This window comes from Gymnoscopelus braueri, assembly GCF_963280865.1.
Source record: "Gymnoscopelus braueri genome assembly, chromosome: 21".
In the NCBI taxonomy this organism is placed as follows: Eukaryota; Metazoa; Chordata; class Actinopteri; order Myctophiformes; family Myctophidae; genus Gymnoscopelus; species Gymnoscopelus braueri.
Genome location: NC_137623.1, coordinates 93,068 through 99,067, shown reverse-complemented (window position 1 = coordinate 99,067; position 6,000 = coordinate 93,068).

The following is a 6,000-nucleotide window of genomic DNA, read 5'->3' as shown; positions in this document are numbered from 1 at the left end:
ACCCCTACTCACTTTCAAAACTGCCCTAAAGATACACCTTCAGGAGGCTGCAATTCGAAAATGGCCCCTGTCCAAGTCTTAACCTACCCCCCCCTCCTTCATTTTCCTTTCCTTCCTTTATATATATATATATATATATATATATATATATATATATATATATATATATATATATATATATATATATATATATATATATATATATATATATATTTCTCTCTCATTCCACTAACCTGAAAGCTGATTGTATGACATTCTGTATAGTAGTGTGTATATCTGTCTGTCTCTTATATATCATCATGATTTGTGTGCATGGGGTTCTCATCTTAAACAAGCTTAGTGCTTAATGAGAGTTCCAGTTTAGTAGACCTTGTATTGTGAATTTGTACTTCCATGTACTGTTATGTACTGTCATGTACTATTCTCATGTCTTACTAAATAAACTACATCAATCAATCAATCAATATTTTAAATTATCAATTTCTAGTCAATGGAGAATTTTTTTTTAATATCTTGTCCAACTTTGGAGTTAGATCATGATGGCAAGGTAACTACACAACCCAAACCTCTACCAAAGTGGTCTTGCAAATGTGGGGTTATTTATTGCGTGTCTCGTCCCGTCCCGTCCCCCCCGCTCATCCCGTCACGGCCCCCGTTGCGGTCAACCCCCCCCCCGTCCCGTCCCGTCCGTCCCGTTGCGGCCCCCGTCGCAGTACACACACACACACTCTGTGTGTGCTTGCAATACTTTGCCACGCTTTCTCCCTGGATCTATTTATTGTGGTCGCGTTTCCTTTCTTGCTCAAATACATTTTACTTCCTTGTATGATTTCATGAGCTGCTGCAGTGCTGCTATTCAGCCACAGAGAATAGTGCTGCTCTGATTTTGGACTCCGTGATTGGTCAAGTTCAACGATTCTGCTATCGACTTTCATGGTCTTTTATAGCAATACGTGAATTCTGGCTTCATTATCCTGGCTCAACACAGCCTGGCCTAGCTCGACGAAGTCGCTCCTTTTCAGCCTGGCTTGTCGTTCCAGGAACCGAATAAACAGGCTATACGGACCCGACTTTGTCAAGCCTGGATTTGACTTAAATCCAGGCTTATTTAATTCACCTTTCGAGGAATAGGGCCCTGTTCTCTCTAAACTAAACTGCTCTGAACCCAGGATGGTGTTTCCTAATGAACTCTTCCCTGAATCTTCTCATCTCTGAGGGTTTTTTACTGAGGCCTGGAAATACAAGATGAATATTCATACATTATCTGAAATTAATTTAAAATGGTAAATATTCAGGACAATATTATCATATCAATCATTGACTGGTTAACCTGAATGTGAGGCCATCTCTGCAGTTTTACTGTTCATCTTTTCTTCCTAAAAGAAAGATGATAAAAACAAATAGAAAGGAATGTAAACAAACATCCAAACACATCCAAACACGTATGGTTAGAGTGAATATGGAGTGATTTTATAGATGTATATATCAGGCATTATACAAGTATCATATACTGTCTGTATCAGTGGTTCTGTTTCATTTCAAGCTGCTCCATAACTCTGAGAGTGTTCAAATGGAACCAAATGGACCCGTACGGGTCCATTTGGTTCCATTTGAACACTCTCAGAGTTACAGACCTGTAAGGGCACATCCGCATGGAACCCTGAGGGTCCCTGAGGGACCACACTTTGAGACCTAGAGATGTAGAATTCCTTAACTTAACTGACCCCCCCCCCCCCCCCCCTCCCATGCTGCTGCTGCAGGACGCATACACCACGACACACCACAGTCAAAGAAAGCAAGCGGTCAGTGGTGGAAAAAGTCCTCAAATGTTTTACTTAAGTAAAAGTATCAATACTGCACTGTAGAAGTTACAAGTACAAGTCAGGAATTCAAAATTGTCTTGAGTAAAAGTATAAAAGTATTGGTATCAAAATGTACTTAAAGTACCAAAAGAAGAAGTACTAAAATGTTTGAAAATAGCCGATCTATGTGAGCTTGTAGATCGGCTATTTTTCAAATAACTTACGTATAAAATAGGGCTAAAGTGGTTAATGCATGTTTTATAATGTAATAATTCATATCTGCAAAGTAACTAGTAACTAAAGTGTTCAAATAATTGTAGTGGAGTAAAAGTACAATATTTGCCTCTGAGATGTAGTGGAGTAGAAGTAAAAGTAAATACACAATTAATCATACTCCAGTAAAGTAAAGTACCTCAAAATTGTGCTTAAGGCAGGGGTCTTCAACGTTTTCAGGTTTTCCAAGGACCCCCTAGATGAGAGAGAGATGAAGCAGGGACCCCCTCTATTTTGTATAAATTTGTGCTGCAGATTAAACCTTTTTTATTTACTTGGTCTGCTCTTTTTTCCCCTCTACACCTATACCTCTTTGCCAAAATTAGCCGATCTACAACGCCTCGCGCTGCGAGGCGTTGTGAGCTTGTAGATCGGCTATTTTTGGCTAAAGTTCTCCTCAAAAAAGAGATGCTAGGGTTCAAGTGGTTAAGGTAAAAAATGAAATTCTATCACTCAAAGATTTTGGCGGACCCCCTGTAGTAACTCTGAGGACCCCCTAGGGGTCCCTGACCCCCTGTTGAAGACCCCTGCTTCAAGGACTAGTCAGGCTGAATAGTGAGCAGAGTACCCTAACCCTGCACAGAAATATTAAATATTATACTTAAATATGATAGTTATCATGCAATGTAAAACTATTTAGCAAGTCTTCCTTTTAGTGGAAATGTGTACAAAAAGGTTGGCACCGATAGCTGCATAATCATACACGCACACACGCACACGCACACGCACACACACGCACACACACACACACACACACACACACACACACACACACACACACACACACACACACACACACACACACACACACACACACACACACTTTCTGTATTTGATCACCCAGGGCCGGGCTCGGGCTCACAGACCCCATTATATTAATAAGGTAAACCTTTAGCCTCCAATGACCCCAAACATGTTAAAAGTGAAATAGCCCTTTAAGCTTCTCTTCACTCCACCAACAATGACCATTGTGCTCCGCCCCGTGGCGGCCCTCCCTATATGCAAGGGGTGTTCAACAGGGGGTCCGGGACCCCTAGGGGGTCTTCAGAGTTACTACAAGGGGTCCGCCATATATTTGTGTGATGGGGAACATTAGCCAAAAATAGCAGATCTACAAGCTCACAACGCCTTGCAGTGCGAGGCGTTGTGAGCTTGTAGATCTGCTTGTAAAGCTAGGGTGATGTTTGGGGTCATTTAAACGTCTACTCAGGCTTTTGTGTTTCATCTCAGACATCAAGTGTCTTGATTCAGTATTTAGATATTTGATATTCATGTCATCTGACACGCCCCTTTCCTATACAAACCCGTTATAACCTAGCTCGGCCCCTGGCCCCATAAGTGCCAATTTTACAGCTCGAGCCCAGCCTGAAGCCTGACACCTTTTTATTTATTTATAATTATTATTAATGAATTAGATTTGAGCATGCTGTTTCACTGGTGCGCATCAGCTGCACTCTCAGCTGCGCTCTGATAAAAGCAAACCCACAAGAAGCCAAGAACACAAACATCACTAAAAAGTACTTGAGTTGTAGTTTTATTAAACTATTAGGTAGCTATTAAGGTGCGATCATGCATGCGTTAAATTGCACATCAAAATAAAGCAGCGTGAGGCAGCTTTTCCTTTATCTTCTGGCTGCCCATCGTTCAACAACTGTGTGTGTGGCTTTTGGTGTGGGCACTGCAGTGGTGGAAAAAGTACTACATTATTTTAAGTAAAAGTATCAATACTTCAATGTAGAAATAATGTAACTGTCCCAGAAGCCTTCTGGTACAGTTACATTATTTCTACTGGGCCGTAGGAAAGGGGGGGGACGGGGGGAACTCGTCCCCCGTGGGCCGTGGAGCGGCCTCGCGTGGGCCGCGAACCGGTATTTGGGCCGCGAGGCCACGGGGAAAAAGAGGAGGAAAAGAAAGCCTCAAATGAGGCCGGCACTAGGACCCAGCGGCCGCTGCCTGGAAGGGAGGGCTGCTGGCTGCTGGCTGCTGGCTGCTGTGAGCTGCTGTGAGCTGCTTGAAGGTGGAAGAGCGGCACAATCATATTTATTAAGAGTTATAAAAAGAAATAACCGGAAATATCCGCCCAAAACCGCAAAAAAATCACACGCGCACGAGGATGGGGGTGCGCACGCGCGCTGCGCACGCGACTTTGTGGGCCGGTACAAATATGTCCCCCCCAACTGGGAATGGCTTCCTACGGCTATGCCAGAAGGAGAGACAGTGGTTTCAGTTATAATTATAAATATGTTTTGTTTATGTAAAGTTCATGTACACTCTGGGTTAAAAGATTCATTTCATTATGAATAAATAGTACTAAAAGTTACAATAAATATATTGAAAAGGTTTAAATATAGTAAAAGATTTAAGGTCAAAATGCTGTGCCTGTTGCTTAGAGGGTTTACGGTAAATTGGGCAGAGAGTCACATGGTCAGAGTGAAGCTGGTAATCAAGTCAGAAGCAAGCTGAGTTGATCCTGAGAGGTCACGTTTAACCCCTTAAAGGGTTAGTTCAGATTTTTTGAGTATTTGCTGTAGGAAATACTTACCATTAATGTAGTGGTTGCAAAGGTATTAATTGATTAAGTTATGGTCCGTTTCTGATAAATATGAAGTAGTTCCGGTAGATTAGTAGATTTGGTGGGGTCCACTCATTAAAAATAAATTAATTAAAAAAACTAGCGTCATTTGTATTGTTGACCTATTTCTACCATATAGAGCAGGTTTCGTTCAATTTCGACCCCTCTGTAACATGGTACTATTTTTTTTGTCATATATTTTGTGCGTGAGTAGGCTGCCGCGGCGCAGTGATTCTGGACACAAACATTAGTACCATGTGAACTACTTCATATTTATCAGAAACGGACCATAACTCTGACCACGGGACTCGGGCAATCAATTAATACCTTTGCAACCACTACATTAATGGTAAGTATTTCCTACAGAAAAAAAAAAAAAATCTGAACTAACCCTTTAAGACCTGAAGCCCATTCTACAAATGTCTTCTAAATCCCAACAGTTTTCTGAAAAACATATGTTTCTATATCAGTGGTGCTCAAACTTTTTCATATCAAGGACCCCAAAAATTAGGCCGCCGACCCCCATCTCAAAATATGTTGTTCCAGGGACCCCAAGAAGCACAGATTTGAGTTAATGTTTGCTTTAAAAGAATATAAATATACAAAGATTTGCACAGATTTTCAAAAATAGCAGATCTACAAGCTTATAGCGCGGCACTCGGTGCCACGCTATGAGCTTGTATATCTGCTATTTTTGAATAGCCAAAGTGTAAAATAATGCTTTTTAGCTCAAATGAAAAAGTGACACAGACGCGTTCCAGGTCTTAATGCGTTTAAGACAGAGAGAGAGATAATAATAATATTGCCAAAGTTCTGCACAAGGTTCAAGAGGCGCACACGGTAAATGCTTATTGTATTATGTGCCTTTCATTGATCTGTGATGTATTGTTGTGTGCGTTGTAATTTACAAACTTAAACTTTGTTTGGAAGACTTCATTGTAAAATGTCACTAATTGGATGCACCTGTGTGGCCTCACTAATCAGAGGACTCTGTTTCATAATGATTATGGACTCAACTGAACAAATGTATGTTTATTTCTTTTATAGTTTTCACGGTGTCTTGTATGGTGTCTGTTTGGAGGAGTTTGGAGTGTTTTGATGGAATAAATACCAGAAAAGACATCTGTATGAGGCGTGGACATTTGTTGAACATGGGGCAGCTACAGACAATCTTTAGAAAATAGCCGATCTATAGGCTCACAGTGTGATCCTGTAGATCACATTCTCAAATGGCCGAAATGTATATAGGGCTGAAGTGGTTAGTGTATGTTTTGTAATAATAATCAAAATCTACAAAGTAACTAGTAACTAAAGTGTTCAAATAATTGTAGTGTATCTGTAGCCTGCAGGGCT